This window comes from Temnothorax nylanderi, unplaced genomic scaffold (genome assembly GCF_030848795.1).
Source record: "Temnothorax nylanderi isolate EJ_2023f unplaced genomic scaffold, tnyl_v1.0 TNYL_tig0039_pilon, whole genome shotgun sequence".
In the NCBI taxonomy this organism is placed as follows: Eukaryota; Metazoa; Arthropoda; class Insecta; order Hymenoptera; family Formicidae; genus Temnothorax; species Temnothorax nylanderi.
In genome coordinates this window covers 1,183,509-1,201,564 of record NW_027249101.1, presented here as the reverse complement: position 1 = coordinate 1,201,564, position 18,056 = coordinate 1,183,509, and the positions used below count along the sequence as shown (strand labels likewise).

The 18,056-nt window shown below is 34.3% G+C and overlaps 1 protein-coding gene across 2 annotated transcripts in view; it reads left to right on the top strand.

Moving 5' to 3' along the window:
• The window catches only part of LOC139771448 (uncharacterized), an 84,119-nt gene that overhangs the window by 60,861 nt on the left and 5,202 nt on the right, over positions 1-18,056 (top strand). The window contains exon 1 of one of the 2 annotated variants that reach the window (XM_071704223.1): positions 12,180-17,539. The exons of the other annotated variant lie outside the window; for it this stretch is intronic. The gene's annotated coding sequence lies outside the window, so the exon portion shown is untranslated. Of the gene's footprint in view, positions 1-12,179; positions 17,540-18,056 lie in introns of those variants that run through there. 2 annotated transcript variants of the gene reach the window in all.

Sequence of the window (18,056 nt, the reverse complement as noted above, 5' to 3'; positions counted from 1 at the left end):
AAAGGAAGACTGTGTATCTATAATGATTTTTCAGTAACTCACCGTGTATTGACTATTAAAAACAGCTAGTACTTTATGGAAACGAGTACCGCGTCTTAGAATCTTCGTAGAAAGAGAATCTGCGAAAATTATTAAATTACGCTTAAATATAAAAATTACGTGGGATTCAATATTCAAAATAATACTGCATTTGCAATATTACACAGAGTATACATAAAAAAGTAATTTAAATCTATTGATATTCATTATTATTTATCTTTTATGATAAACGTGCTATGTAGTATATTCGAGGATTGAAAAGTATAATTGCAGACATTACGCTATAACAAATTTCTGCCGCCGAGTTAGTAGTTTAAGCCATTAGCACTTTAAACTGCATTTGCATGCAGCTGACGCGAGAAATTGAGAAGTAAGACAAGCTGTGTACCTATGACAATTTCTGTAAAGAAACTCACCCTGTGTATTGAATGTTAAAATGGTAACGAGAGAACATTTAGAATTTTATTCTATAGAATTCTGAGCTACATATTTTTAGCAACGTTGTAAAAGTTACTTATAAGATACTTTAATTCTCTAAGAACAGATTTACGATATGAATTCGTTTTTTGGCATACAATTTTTTATGACAATTGACTAAACAAAAATAATTGAGCTCAATTTTTTAAGTTTTTTAGATCGTGTTTTCAAATGCAATTCTTTCCCACGGATTTCATGGTACGGCAATTTTCATTCGCGGCTGCCACGAGTTCGAATTAAGCTCGACCAACGTGAAACACATTGCTTAAGAGTCCTGTTTCTCTCTCTTTGTTGACCTTTGGGAGATCGCGAGAGATTCTCCGAAGCAATTTTATCCGAGATCTCGATTAACTCTCCAATAATCCGTGAACCGTCCAATAATCCGGGTGAACGTCCGATTGGGTTTACCTGAATGCCTCGTCTCAACGGTGACAAAAAAATACGGATGAAATTTTAGGCACGAGGCAATCTTACAAAAATAAAATCTTGCAAAACTTTTATTACTTATATATATATGCCTATAAAGTTATAGAGTATAATAAGATTTAAGTAATCAAAGTTTAGTAAGATTTTCTCCTGTTCCTATTTTACTTATTTTTAGTTTAATCCTAATTTCTTTTGTTTATTAATCTTAATTTATTGATACAGAAAAGAAATGTTATTTTACTGACGGCATTAAATAATCTCTTTTAGAGCATAAACAATTTTCTTTTGAAATTTACAGATAATGCATTGTAATTGCAAATGTCAAAGAGCGTCCTATTCCGCACCCATAATGCGTTATTATAACTCCTTTAAAATTGCAAATTCTTTAGAAAACTTTCAAATGGATTTTTCCCAGGTTGTTTTAATGATTTTGTTGTAATAACGTCGACGATGCGTCATAATGAAGTCTCCTTCACCGTGAAAGCGGGAACCGGACAAAAGGTGGATCATCTGCTACACCGAAAAGTAATTAATCTTCTGTGTGCATTGACATTCGCGCAAAACAAAAAAGGCAGAAAAATAGAAAAGAAAGAGAATCCCGTGTTTTCGATCACACGGACCACACTTCGAACGAGCATTGTTATGCTGCGATTCATTCTTTCGCCTGTCCGCGACCTCCGTTTTGAACAACCGCATTTTATCGTTACAAAAGGTTGCTTTCGGTACACGTTCTATGTTCCATTAACTGCAGAAGTACATAAATCTTTCATGAAAACCAATTACATAGAGTCGTAGAATTTATTGTCTCTTGCGCCTTGATGGCGATTAGTAATCAATATAGATTTAAAATTCGCGCAGAATCGCATTGCACGAATCGGATGATTACTAAAAGAAAAATATTACGTTGATGCTTCAATCTCCGTGGAATAATAATTTTTCAGCACTATCCTGGTCTTGTGGAAAAACATTTGACCGCGATAGAAATCATTCGTGATCAGTGCCTGACCGGTAATCGCTATCAAAATTAAAAAAGAAACGTTTGTAAAAAAATAAGTGCCATTTAACATAAGAATTATAAATAACTAGATGATAACCCAGTAAGCAAGAAACATATCAAGAAACATTTTAACTACATTACAGCAACGTTTTAACATTAATGCAATGTAGTTGAAATGTTTCTTGACGTTTCTTGCTTACTGGGAATATAAACTAAAAAGTTAATTAATGTGTTGTTTATGAGGATATAATCTTATTATTTAACTATATTTATTATACTATATTTCATTATTATTATATATGCTTATAATAATGAAAGTTCTATACTGTGGCGTACACGATAAAACATACGAAACTTGCTAAGCACTTAGATAACGTGTTAACACATAAATATTAAACACAATGATACATACATGTATATGAACTTTTAAGCATATTAATTGTATCTTATATTCTTAGCGCAAATGGAAGTTTATAAATAACGGATCTGTTTGTAGCTAGAGCCATATTTTGCAACTGTTATGAAGATTAACCGTCCGAAGTTTCTTTATATTCGGTGCGCGGTGTGACGTAAAACTTTGCGGTTTATATGGTCCCGCTAACTGTAAAAGAGAGCAAACAGTGTATCTTTGTGTAATTATCGCGCGTTATTTTTACACTGCAAACGTCAGGGGCGGGGTACACCTCGTTTTGCATATTTCACCAAGATTTATTCCGCTGCAGAATACTTGACGGCGACGTTGTACCGAAGTTTTGTATTATTTCGCGCAATGTTCTTTTCATGCTATCGTCCATGCGAACTGCAGTCGCTCTAATGTTAGTAGTGAATCCTGGAAAACTCGGACCGTTGTACGATGGAAATATTACTTCTATCTAACGCACATTTCAAAATTCTGTATATGGTCTTTCAAATTCCTCGACATATTGCAGCTCTTTCATGTAGAGAGGAAAATAACACGAGAGAAAGAGTCTATCTATCTAGCAAATATAATAACACAACGGTTCTTTTCCGAGATTGAAACATTTTGTATATAAATCTCGTCTTTTTTATATGTTTCGCGCAAATTAAGAAGAAATGAACTTCGGCGTCAAAAATTTAAAATATTTAAAGTATAAAAGGTACAAAAAATACCGTCCGTTCTCTCGGGAAAGCGAAGGGGAGAGATTACTGATTTACATGCAGCGTTTAAACACTCATATTTTGCGATATGCGGAATAACAATTCGTGGGTGAAAACTGCGTGCAAACAAATTCGTGTCACTCTTTCAGCATTTTTTGTTTTCTTGTAATTAACAATTCCCCTAAAAAAGATTTGATATTTTTCCGTATTCTGAATCTCCTTCTAATCCATTTGGGATTAGCAATAAAAGCAAAAGCTCTGCGGTAGTCTTGGCTCCGGGCTGTCTGACCTGGATGAAGGGAGCCTTCGGCTACGATCTGAAACAGGAAGGCGACGATTCTCGGGTCATCGGTCACTTAACATATTGAATCTACTTTTTATTGTGGATAAGTTCCACAATATTGAGTAAATAACTTTTTAAGGAAATAAAAATAGTAAAATAAAAAGGGAAAGAATGACTATACGTCAAGTAATAAACATATGAATCAATTCGATCGTGCAAAGCAAATGGTATATTTATCGAGCCGAGAGTATTCTTTCGTAAGTAAAAGAAACGCGCCAAGGGAAATTTCATGGCAGGAAATTTGCAAAGGGCAAATCTTCACTTGAGAAAGAAAGTACTATCAGTTCTCTGGAAAGTCTAAGAAATCTTAAGAGAATTGCCTTTTTATTAAAAGAAGTTGGAAAATTTAAATAAACTATTGAAATTTTATATGAGTCATCGTAATTTTTAAATGGCCTTATTGTTTAAAGTGAAGAAGAGAGGTTTTTTTGTAACAAATAATCGATATAGAAATTAACAAGAAATTAACAATTAAAAGAGGCTTTGACAGTACAACGCGATTGATACGTAACTTGCATCGATTTGACGTTATATCAATCTTTAATACTAATAGGATACATAATTATAGATAATCAATATATAGAACTTTATGCTTAACATTTAAGAATTAAATTATCTTGAAGAACGTAAATAGAAAATAAAAAACCTATCTTTTAATCGATATTAATAAACTTTAGCAGAAATAATATCTGCCATGTATAATTATAATTACCTGAAATAATCAGGGAAAGACAGAAATTTTATAAAGAAAATTCTCTAGGGAAACTTTGAAGATTTAAATTTTGTCTTCTGTTAAGGAGATCAACATTAGAAACGGTGTGTCACATAAGAAGTTAAGAAACACGTATAAATGTATGTAAGCAAGTACTATTTCGGAATATTCCGAATATTTGAAATATTCGACATCCTAGAGTCCTAGAGAGATCACAAACTCACGTAGCTATGTAAGAAATGTGTATGTATACAAGTACCATTCTCGAGTATTCGACACATTCCTGAAGAAAGTAATAACAAGTGTGTGTGTATGTGTGTATATGTGTATGTGTACAATCGAAGCTTATTTGTTACGCGCAGCTGCCTATTTCGTACAGTTTCGGTCTAGAGCTCGTCCTGAAAGGACGTGAATGTGTTAGCATCGCTCAAATTTCGTGACGATCGATTAGTCTCTTATTCTTTGTAATTTTTATCTTCTAAGATTTAGCTTTTACGGTTTTATTGTCTACTATTCGACAGACTTTATCCGATTAACGTTTGGATCCGCTATTTGCTATTAGATACTTTATTTCGACGTCGAGAAAACAGTGTGAGATATCTCTCTCCGCAGCATAGCGAGAGATCGCGAGGAATCTGTTTTCTATCCGCGCGTATCTCAAAGTAGCCGAAAGCCTGACATGCGATCGCGTGAAGGAGCGACCTGTACGAGGAAATTCTTGAGAGGAGCGTTTTATTCTGAAGAAGACGACGTCGGATCACTTGACACATTTACTTCGTCAACCATGTATTGTGGGCATGACTACATACGGTTGTATACAATTTTTATCAATTTTATTTTTGATAATGGTTTGGTATTTTTTGATATTTTTGGTATATTGGATACAAAGTAAGATTTCACTACTAAAGGCTTTGTATAACATTATTCACACTTACATTTTTTATATATTATTGCATATAGCTCTGCCACAGAAGCCATACTTTTATCATATTTTCAAATGGCTCATATTATAAATATATGTTATAATGGCTTATATTATAAAGGTAATTCTTTACAATAGGGCCCTTTCCGAATTTTGATATTTTCTTGCGGCTCTCTTGGTAAAAACCTTTGCTGTGACTTCGACAGTGATAATCAATCGGGGGAGCCTGAAAAATATGCACCCTATCTATTTTTTTACCTATTTTTACTTTATTTTGTATCTCTGTTCGTATACTGAGAGAAAGTGTCGGTATATTCTCTATTAGTATCCAAATACAGCAGTCAATGTCTCGTACTGTTGTTATCTCACATTATCCTCGCACACGTATGTGCCTGTACAAAAATTTTCTCGCGATAAGCATAACCATTCTTCATTGTGTTATTCCCGTGCGTGCCATCAAGATGATAGCCCGCACATCGACACGCGAACGAGCGACCATGCGATTGATGGATGATTCGCGCTCGACAGCTCACGGACTACTATATGTTACGATAAGAAGTCCAAAAATTTTGTTTTTTATGTCTCGCGTTTTGCGAAGAAGTTTGCGTAAGAGAGACGTGAGGGATTATCTCTCTTCTCTGCGACTTCTTAGCTATTATTGCGACATACATGTGTATGTGTAGATAGAGATTATTACCCTATGGTTCATCCTTTCCACAGTATTTCACGACTTTAAACTGTTTTGCAATCTTTGCATTTTACCACTAAATATGCACTTTATTCCAATATGCACTTTATTTTTATTAGTCTCTTCTATCGTAAGATATTTCTTTAATTTATATTTGCTTATATTAAAGCGCTCTTCTATTAAACCATTGTATATCTGTTTTCTTTGCTACATTTGTTTAATTGAGTTAAGAATAATTACAAAATATTTCTCAATGCGTCAGGTGTAATTTTTGCACAAGCCTTAATAATATGCTGTCATGTGTTTTCTGGTATTGTTGGAACCTTACTCGATAAATTTCATATTTTATTTTACTCTATGAATAAAGTCAAATGGATTTATATCCAGTCGCGTTTTGCGAAGAAGTTTGCGTAAGAGAGACGTGAGGGCTTTATCTCTCTTCTCTACAACTTGTTAGCTATTATTGCGACATACATGTGTATGTACAGATATAGAGATTAGAACCCTATGGTTCGTCCCTTCCACAGTATTTTACGACTTTAAACTGTTCCACATTCTTTACACATTCCAATATGCATTTTATTTTTACTAGTCTCTTCTATCGTAAAATATTTCTTTAATTTATATTTGCTTGTGTAGCTTTAGTTTATATTTGCTTATAAAGCGTTCTTCCATTAAACTATGATATATTTGTTTTCTTTTTTAAATTTGTCTAATTGAGTAAGAATAATTACAAAATATTTCTCAATGCGTCAGGTGTAATTTTTGCACAAGCCTTAAAAATATACTGTCACATGTTTTCTGGTATTGTTGGAACCTTACGATAAATTTCATATTTTATTTCACTCTATGAATAAATTCCAATGGATTTATATCAATTCAATTAACAATTTTTTAACAATAATTGATTTAAATAAATCAAGACACCTACAGTGTTATTTAACAATTTAAATAATCAGAAAAGAGAGCGAAGTTACAAAATTCGTTCCTTGGAATTTCTATTAGGCGAACACAATTTATTTTTAATGATGTCATCAATTACGTAGATAAATGTTTTATCTTCACAGCACATCTGTTTATATATTTTTGTTAAGCACATACGTGACATCGAACAAGAATTCAGCTCTCCCTCCAACTGACATATGGAGGGGTTAAAGCCATAGTGGTGTAAGTCACTTTTTTTAACCTATCGAGTTAAGTTCATAGATGCAGTCTACACATGCAGATATGTTGAAAAAAGAAGAAAAAAAAGTGGTCAAAAAAATTGACTTACACCACTATGGCTTTAACCCCTCCATATGTACATAAATGTTGGAAAATTTTATTTTAGTACTGTTATTTTATGCTTTGATTTTGTTGTTTCATATTATCGTTGACGATATATATTTCGACGTTTATGCAATATAGAGAAAACAATAATCCATTCCTTCAGAGACATTCAAGGTAGTAATTTCTAGTATGATTTACCTTGTATGTATTATATATATTTATACAAGATAAATCACACTAGAAATTACTACCTTGATATTTCCCTTTTTTTTAAAAAGAATATACATAGTAGTTTTGTTTTTTTATTCCTCTGTATCATTCCTACAACGTTCCTTTTTTTTGTCGAAACGTTATCTTACGTTCAACAATTATTTGTTTGTATAATGACATGTAACGCGGCTAAATATTTGTTTCGCAACTTTGCAATACCGACTTGACTTGTTTTCCTCTTTTTCTTTGGTGTATTTTCACGAACAACGGTCATACGTCTATATATATTCATATAAAGTGATAAAGTGAGATCTCTGATATAGCAATATTAGTGCGACAACTCGTCTAGCGGGCTCTAGCCTCTCACTGCAAAGAATCAAAATTACAGTAAGTATTAAGTCGCATGATTTTTTTACATTAAATCATTTTTCTGCCTTTTTATATTACTCTCAGACTCGTCGTTGACGTACTCCCACGGATCGCTGTACTCGTCCGTTTTAAGATTTTCCATGATCCTTTTTATCTGTTTCTCCACCGAAAGCTTTCTTAAGAATTTCTTCTGATTTTTGTCATATATTGTCTTAAAAATTGACTTAAATTCCTTAAATAAGTCCTCCTTGTGAGTGGATCCACTCGGTTGAATCATCCTCTCGGTCGGTCAACTGACGGATAGCTTCCTCTTCGTAACGTTCTTTCTGCTCGAACACCCTTAACTTCCTCTTTTTTATTCCAGAAACTCAGAAACAAGTAAAATTTGAATAACCTATTAATTATATACATACGTTATACCTATATTGGCACAATTTTTATTTACTTGATTATTATCATAACGATCATGCCTTACTCATCATTTTTAATTATTTTTAGTAACCGGAGCACTGGTCCTGATTCCCGAAAAAACTATCCGACGTATCATCAACGTTACTGGAATCAGCGGAATAAGCAGGCGCGTAAGCTTCTAGAAAAGCGCGGACGGAATAAACAATTTAAGAAATTCGTGTTCTGCCATTGCTTCTTTTTCCTGTCCTCCTAATGAGTTGATTCCCGAATTTGATCAAGTAAAGATATATCATTTTCTTCTGGAACGTATGGCAGAGCGAGCTAAAAAGGGGACCGAAATTTTCGTCTACCGGTCGTTTGCTACTGTATGGAACACACAGTCAGGTGATGCAGAGCGTGGTCCAATAGAATAGGAGTGCCTGCAGCCAATTCTGTACCAGCATCGACACAATCGTCGTCGCAGTCGAAGTAATTGCTCTGGCAATCAATGCAACGACAACTATCGGTCAATGAGCAAGTGATGCCGAGAATCTCGACAGCTTCTTTGTAAAGCTCGGCGCTCGACTTCCACCGTCTTGGTGGCGGCGTAGGTGCGCTGACTGTGCCAGTGCCCGATGGTCTCCTGCTGCTCTTCAACCTCGACGAGGATTCACGAGACAAGGAGGAGGTCGACGTTGATCCCCTCGTCCGATTGTATATATTTAATATAAATACACGGGTTAAATCGCAAAATCCTCAGTACTTTATTGTGCTTTGTCCTTACATTCAATTTCACTACCTCTCCCTCTTCTTCTCACGCTCTCTCATCGAAACACATTCCACTTTACGAACCTACCACTCTAGGACAATTCCCTGACCCCCTTCATTCTCTCTTATTTTTTAAACTTTCTTACTTCCCCATTTTCTTTCCGGGGAAACTTTTACTTCCGTCCTCCTCGTCATGTTCTTCCGCATAGAGTTTGTTGAGAATGTTCCTATTTCCTCTTCTTCACAACCGGCATGTGTGAAACTGGCTATCGAGTTGTCCGAGTTGTCCATATTTACAATAGGTCGGTTCTCTCTTCTTGCGATAGTCATGCAAGGGTTCTACAAAAAATTGCGACGGCCAATCATCTTTTAACCGCCGGTACATCTCGCGGCACAGTTTGGGAGATAATAGAAAAATATCTGGTTGTTTTCGGCCCCATGTCGGGCCGTTCATTTTTACAATACTCCCATATTTATCATGCAAAATCCGCATTAGGATTGAAATATTCACATTGTAGTATTCGCCTATAAGCGGCATAAATCGGAAGCTATTGCCAAGTAAAGGGATTGCCCATGGTCCAGGAGTATCTATCGTTGGCCGAGATGTATCGATCAAATGCCTTTTCGGCATCCGAAATTTAGATATTTGCGACACCACCATTTTGATTGCTTGAAAACATATCATTTTGCGCATATAATAATTTTATATAATATACTAAATTTCATTTATATAGTCACATATAATCATATATATTTATATATATATAATTACATATAATCTTTTTTTCTCGGTAGCGTCACACGCAAGGTGAATAATTACTCGTCATTTTGCTTCGTCCCTATTTCGTTTACGTGAGTCACGTAAACGTCGTCTGTTTGTTGATCTATCGTAATCCGCAACATGTCCATTGACCTTAAAGTGTTATTCTGCATTTATATCTATGTAATGATTAAACAAAAAAAATTAATCGGTGATTAGAAGGTGATTGAAAAACAAATATTTTTGTGGTGTGATTAAAGAATAGTAAATTTAATGTAATTATTTAAAATATTGCAATTATAAAATATTTTTGAGCGAAAAAGTCACTGTTCAATTAGTAGAATATTATTACATTTTATATAAATATAAGCAATGCGAATACTTACTCATCAAAAATGCGCCTGTTTCTTTTCTTGTTTGCTGAGGTCATTCAGGTAACAGATAAGTCAGGTGGGTCTCTGGCTTTGAAATGTTATAGTTGATCTATATATCTGCATCGAAATGTGATGCGATTAAAAATGGAAATTAAAGAGTAATTTTGTATAATATCACAGTTGCAAATTATTCTTGAGCAAAAAGGTCAATATTTATCATAAGACGTTATTATATTTTATGATATAAGTAAAACAAATAATTATCTATTAAGTTTTTCTCCACTTATTATTTCACCGGATATCTCATCTGACAATAAATTGGGCAAATTCAGTAGTTCTGGACTTCTCAAAAAGTTTGCCATAAGTCTGCATTAAAATGTGTTGTAATTAAAAATAGAAACAAAAGAGCAATTTTTAAAATATTACAATTGTGAATTCTTGTGCAGAAATGTGAACATTTAAATAGTAAGATGATATTATATTTCATGATATAAATAAAACAAACTAACTATAAGAGGATTTCGACGAAGAGGTTTCATTCTCCACTTTTGTTACAAATATCCTAGCTCAGGTAATATTTTTCACAATAATTTATTTACAAATTACTAAAGATGTTGTAATCGACCCAACTGCCAGTCACGTCGAAGAATTAACTATCAATTTGTTATAATATCTATTATATAATAGTATCACATTTGTTATATATAAAAATATAATGTCTATTACATTTATTAGCTTTCAATTTGAATTTATAATTAATTAGACTCAATTTTGAAACAAATTTCAGTCCCGAGAATCAAATATTAGCCAACGATTGGTATAGAATGTTGAAACAACAGTACACATTGCGATCGCGACAATATTATTATTTCTCCGCTCGAATGGACTTTGAATCGACTCTCCATAGCGCTTCGCACGATAACTATTAACGGTAAATCTACTTTTCTCACGTCTTGTATAATTTCTAAAAACACTTTTTGTTGAAATTTATGAAAAAAATATACATCAAATCTTCAAGCGAAAAGATAATTAGAAAGGAGGTTGAAGTTGTACGGATAATTAATTTCATGCGGAAGTATCGTACGGTTCGATCGCGAGATCGTTTGGCGACGATTTACGTTCTCATTTTGCTCTCTAATTCCTCGTCATCGTTTCAACTGGCGCCATCGTCAGTCGGGGGTCGTTGGTCGATTTATCACTCGATTCTATAACGAGATTGTGTGTCGGAATATAAGCACTTTTGTCACACTGACTGACGAAAAAGCGTCGGATACACAAGCAACATAAAAAGCAAAACGCGGAATGTGAAAGAAGAACAAAATAAAAAAATTATTACATAAAATTTATTTAAAAATTACATAATTAATTGGAATTGTCGTAATTATAATATTGCTGCATTATAATTACTTTTATCAGTAATACATTAAAACCTTACCGTATGATAAATTTCGTGATAACTATTGTAATACAGAAAATAAAATTGAGTACTAAAAAGTTGGACGCACTGGTGCGCACTCAGTATATGAAAGCTGTTGTATGTACCCTAATCTTTGAGTGTAAAATAAAATGCAAATATTTCGAATGATAAAATATATATTTTTCCAAATAGCACAATAAAGTGTATTAAGAATTGTGCGATTTAACCCGTTTATTTATATTATGTACACATCTTTACGTCGATTTGTGTACGACACCTTTAATGCGCACTAATTTAATATAAGAATAGAAAAAATTGACATATTTCTTCAATATCTTTTTTCAAATTTTGATTGTTTTGTTTGTTTTTGTGTAATTTGATGAAAAATCGTCACATAAAATTTATTAGAAAATCAATTTAAAAAGTGATTGAAATTATTATATAATATTATAGTTGTTTATGTCATAGTTGTTGTTCATTTTATCAGGCGTATAAAATATACCCATTATTTGTAATAACTTTAATAACTCTAACTATCGTAATTGTTTATATGTAAAAATTAACCAAACTCACAGAAACTAAAAAATAACCTTTAAAAAGTAGAAATTTTAAGCTTTAAAATCCTTTTTTTATATTAATAGTAATAATAATAGTAATTTTTTGTGACTAATTACTAATTTGCTAATTCAATAAAAATTTAATTTGTTGTTATTATCAGGAATAGCTGAGCTCAGCGTAATTGCCGTCCGACCACCTCGAAAGAACACCGAATACTTTACCTAAAACAAGAAGGATATTGAAATATTTATATCAATATGATTGATTGCTATTTTCCATCTTTTGTGTATTTTGAAATTCTCAATCTCGTATGTTTTCTGTTCCATTATGTTATTATATCCATAAAAGGTAGCGGAAATACATGCAACTGATTGCCGTTACGAAGGCTCATAATCAGTCGCTTCGACGGAAATAAATACATTGGATTGCATAATCACCGCTGCAACAGATTAGAACCGAGCGAATTGATGGGCAAAACGGGGTTATACGCTTCATAGAAAAACAGATGCTTCTGATTAGCTGAATAATCGTTCCCTGTCGACGCTCCAATTAGTTATTTAACATATTGACAAATATCCAAGAGATATTGGATTTTGAGGTAAAGGCAGTATTTCGTCCTGTAGACTTCACAATTTCTTTTTTTCGTAGAAACATAACGGAATCATTCTCCGGATAAGAATTTTCGTCGCCGAATGCGGTCCTTCAGTTTTTCCCACGTTGGCATAAGTGCCTGTCTAAGATCATCGGGCTTAAATAACGGGCATTTCTTCTCGTCATTGTCTCGACTATTTTCTCCTCCTTGCTGATTTTGCGTACCACGGCTTGGTAGCATGCATGGCGTGCGAGAACAAAAACCGAATATCAAGAGACACGGTAGTGTCTCGCGCCAAGTACACGCGGAGCGAGACCAACCGTGACTCTTTTACGCGACGCGACGGGTTGCGAGTACTCGAGATGTTGTAATTTAAAAAGAGATATCATTTCTTTTTTGTAATTGTAATATAGATCACTTAAAGCGCGACTCATTTTTGATAAGGTAACGTAATTTTGTGATGTGTATCACTTGAGTTATAATTTTTTGGAAATAAAAATATTACTGCTTAGGTTTTTTCGAGATTTTTCGAGATACAAAGATTAGGTCTACCACATGTTACTTAGGTTTTTCGAGGTATAATACTACCACTTTATTTTTTTTTTCGAGGTAAAGATACTACTGCTTAGGTTTTTTCGAGGTATAATATTACCACTGTTTTTTTTTCGAGGTAACAACATATACACTACTATGCGTGTACTTGGCGCCTTTCTTTACCTTGTTTTAAAAAAGATAATTTTGTACGGATAAGAAACTACGACGAAGTTGAAAGCATTAAATTTGTTTTAAACTTAATTTTTTATATTTTATTTCTCCTTTGTATGGTGAGAACTAGCTCAGTTTCACCGTTATCTATTTTTATTTATTTTTATATTTATAACCTTATTTCTTTTTATATTATTATGTATTGACTGAGAAAGATTCTGTGCAGATTAGATGATAATGCATCTTTCAGTTTCATCTCGAGATCGCAAATTATGCGCTCGTAGAACTCTTTCTGCTTGCCCATCTCTTCCTTGAGATTTTGAATTTTATTCGATTTTTTTTCAAGTTCTTGTTGCAACGCTCGAATGCGGCCCTCATATTCCGTCAAGTGCTCGTTGGTTATTAATGTACTACTAAATATTGGACCTAATAATGGACTATCAATAGTATTATCATCTTTGGTCTCTTCAAAATGTGTATCACTTGAGTTATAATTTTTTGGAAATAAAAATATTACTGCTTAGGTTTTTTCGAGATTTTTCGAGATACAAAGATTAGGTCTACCACATGTTACTTAGGTTTTTTCGAGGTATAATACTACCACTTTATTTTTTTTTTTCGAGGTAAAGATACTACTGCTTAGGTTTTTTCGAGGTATAATATTACCACTGTTTTTTTTTTTCGATTAATGATTACGCGCCGATCGGCGAGTGGGCTATGATTCCGTTTGCCTTTTCTGTATATGTTTATTTCCCATAAATATGATGAAATCGAGAGAAATTTTGCAGGTGACAAAATTCGAACTGATAATAATAATACGCCATTTTTAAAATTGGTTTTCCTGTTGCAATTGCATTTTGCTTCATATTTCGATATTACATAATTCTGTCGTATAAAGGCACGTTCTCGATGAGTGTTTAGTTCTTAATAATATTTTATTCAGTTCGGCCATTCAGCCTAAAACCGGGACTTGGTTTACAATTATTTCTTATCATTCGCTCCTTCATCCATTCATTTTTCCTTTCTCACATTCTCTCTTATTTTTCCTATTTCTTTCATACATTTTTTTTTAGGTAGCTGTGTGCTTGATCGGTATTCCACTTAGTCTCTGTGGCTCATTTCCAAAGAAATTCTAACTGATAAATCAGATAGGATAAAGTTTTGTCAATTCTATCAATTTTATCCAATAAATTTGACATTATCGCGCGCCTTTTAATTAAAAAAAAATCTTTGATAATAAATATCGCTTCAGACGGGCAACAAAAATGTTTTCCTTCTCCTTCAACGTAGTCTCCAAGAGAAGTCCCCGCTCGATCAGTTGACAAACAGCTGATAAACAACTGAGACAAAGCGTGAAGACAGTGCGAAGAGAAACTCATTTTTCATCGACTTTGTATCGGTTGTTTATCTGTCCTAAAAGGACGGGTTGGCCGCAATTCTCCCTCTCGCTCGTCTCGATTTCTTCTGGAGTAGAGCTCATATTCCAGTTATAATTCACTACGTTTACACGGCGGCTTTTAATCCGGTTTTATAACTACCATATATCCGATTCAAATTTTTTCTTCTTCTATTTATAATAATCACTTAAATATATAAGCTTATTTTATATTTTAAAGATTTCAATCAATCTCCTTTAATACACATATAATACAAATTGCAGTTTAAGTATTGTTACGTCCTGTTAACTCCACGATTTTTTTCTTTCGTGGAATCACTCATTTTATCACACGAAATAGACGGAAACCATAAAATTGCGGTTATCAATTGACGAAGCGGATGCACTCCAGCTGTCATCGCATACCCCCTCCCTTGGATAGCCTTTCCTTCGCTATCCTTCAAACATTCGTAAATTCCGGGGTTCTGACGTAACAGTATCAAAAAAAGCTTTATTTAAATGTCATGTATCATTGTAATAAAAAAAAGAAAAATTTTTGATCGGAGAGTACATAATAGTTATTAAACCGGATATATACATAATAGTTATTAAACCGAATTATTAGCCGTGTAAACGTAGTCTGTGTACATCACGTATCAGCAAGAATGGTGCCTCTCGATGGCTGAGTCCGCGCTTCAAGTCATACGTACGATACGCGCTTTGTGTATATGTATGCGTGTATCTACACACACATACTTAGCTGCCGAGGAATATCATTTCTGCCGGTGCGTGTACACCCTGCAAAAAGAACAGAATAAACTACTACTACTACTACTACTACTACAATATATTCTTCGATGTTTCCTAATAGACTTATTTATTTTTTTACAGTTGCTCGACTGTCCGCAGAAGGGCTTGAAGCCATAGGTGTTCAGGGCTTTCAGAGAGAGGGCCGCAAAGATCAGGGCAGCAAAGTGGGCGCTCTTAGCATCCCTACTTTCGCTTCCCCTTACGACAACCCACTCCCTAGCCGTGTTTTGTCTGTCGAGGAGCTTTGCTAAATAAATTTGTTTTTCTTTCCTCTCCATTCGCGTACACACAAATACACACACATACATTTTAAAGAAATGATTTAATTTCAGAAATTAATGATTACTTCCCAATAGTCTTACAGGACAAAACGCTAATTTTAGAATAGGTAGCTCCTCGGTTGACAAATCCGGCTCCTCCATATAAATTATTATTACCCGATGACGTTTAAGCAGCTCATCGGCAGTGCATGCAAAAAAGCGTTCTCAATTTTAATTTCGGTTAATAGGCTTTTTAGCCAGTCCATCGATTGTTCGTTGGCGTAATTAAAAATAACTGCGCCATTCCTTCCTAAATGCCTGAGAAGGAGAGGCGCACCTTTGGGAAGTTCGAGAATGTGTCCCCTGACCTATTTCTCAATCACATCCACCCTACCGGCACCTAATTTCTTTTCAGAGTAGCTCTCTTAGGACCATTTTCATCATCTCCGATTAATGTAATCGACCGATTAAGTACCAATGACCATGATTGGTCAATCTGCTTAACGACAAATGCGATTGGTCAGTTCCAGTGGAATAATCGGCCGATTAAACTAAATCGGAGATGATGAAACCGGCTCTTAGTCGCTTGGGCATACAACCCTTGGTCAGTAACCTTAGGTCTTTTGCCCAAGCGATGGATTGAGAGTACTATAATCCGACCTGACACACGCTTCTGCGTGCTGACCGCATCACACACCCCCCTTGTCTTCAGAATCTTAGGCAACTGCAGAGGCAGGGTTTTTCAGCATGTCTCTCCCTCTGCAGCTGCTTTTTATAGCGTCCGGCGACGCCGCTATAACAGACTCGGGTCTCTGGTTAGATCCGATTCTGCAGCTATAAACTCCTCCAATCGTTCACTCAACGCTTTGGAGGACTTATTTAAATTATTATTAACATTTAGTTTTATTTTAATTCCACGGATATCATAGTTGCGCGATATAATAAGTACAAACCCGGGCAGAATTGCGAATGCCCGGGGTTTGTGCTTTCGAAGAACCCGGGGTCTGGGAGGCACCATTCGCGACACGGTTCTCCCTGCGCCACGCAGCCGAGCCGTCGGCACTTACAGCTTGGCTTAGGGAGTTCCTCTTCGTAGATCGAATTCAGTTACACCACTTGAGTGGGTGCTCCTGAATACGATTGCATTAAATCTATTATATATATTATAGCCATTATATCTATTATATCTATTAAACATTAGATTTAGATGTTGCAAACCTCTGCGAATTGAATTCAATATTGTATTGCGCCGAAAAAAAATGTTAATAGATAAGGGATAGTTTTGTCATTAGCTTGCCAATCAGATATCGTCAGGAATCTTACTCATCTCTGAAGTTAAAATTCTATTGAAGTTTATTTGAATGGAAGGAGAAATAAGAATGTCAAAAGCAAGGAAGAGAGAAGAATTAACGTTAGTTAGAGCTAGGTCGAATATTATTTAAATTCAAAGATTCATCGATATTTAGTAGTTTCACAAAAGTACATGAAAAGCTATCGATCATCGAAAAGGAACAGTCGTATTCCTGTTTGACACAATTGTGCGAAGACGTTTAACTCTAACTGACAGATATTTGTCTCTAAATTCTCGTCGCATCAGATGGCGCGTTCGTCAGACTTGTAGAGATCTCGAATTTTTTGTCAATCCTTGTATTGCGGTAACCAATAATATCGGCAGCCAATTAATCAGGTTTATTGCGGAATTAACGGTTTTACAATGGATTAGTCGTTTGATCGATTCGGTATAGCGAATCCGTCTCGTTTTGGGTGATTCTCACGGTGATCCGCTTCTATGTCCAGTGAATCATTCGATAGCCACACAATAAATCGTACAGTAATTGTGGGAAGATTATTTTTGCTGGATCATTGGTTCTCTGGTGGTGGATCAACGCTCTGGAAAGACGTGATCTGAGTCCTCGCTCTGATTTCCTCCTTGTGTGAAACATTGATTCTGTGAAGGAGGTGAGTTTCGCGGTGTGAACTTTAGGATATTTGAAGTTTTGAATATTGAGAGAGAAAATGTTAGGGGAATTGGAAAAGTTTATGCAGTTTTGTAGTGTAGAGATTTGTATAAATTGTTTTATATATACATATATTCTATATACATATATGAGATGTAAAATAATTAATAGCGCACAGGTTTTGCTGACTTGATGGCTATTGTAAAATTTCAGTGACTTTTATAACACATTTAAATCTAATTTTAAAATTTTTGGGAGGTATCTCAAAAATGCGAAACACCCATTGTCAGTTAAAAAGTCGCTAATATCACGCTTACAATGAATTTTACAAAATTAATGTGGAAGAAGTACATAATAGGGATAAAAGTTTTTATAAGGAAAATAAGAAATATATCAAAGAATATAAATTCTCCTCCTTTCTGTTCTTTATGAATTTTTAATAATATTGATTATATTATCTAATTATATGTCTTTATAGATTTACTTACTTATAATCTCTTTATATTTATTATAAACTA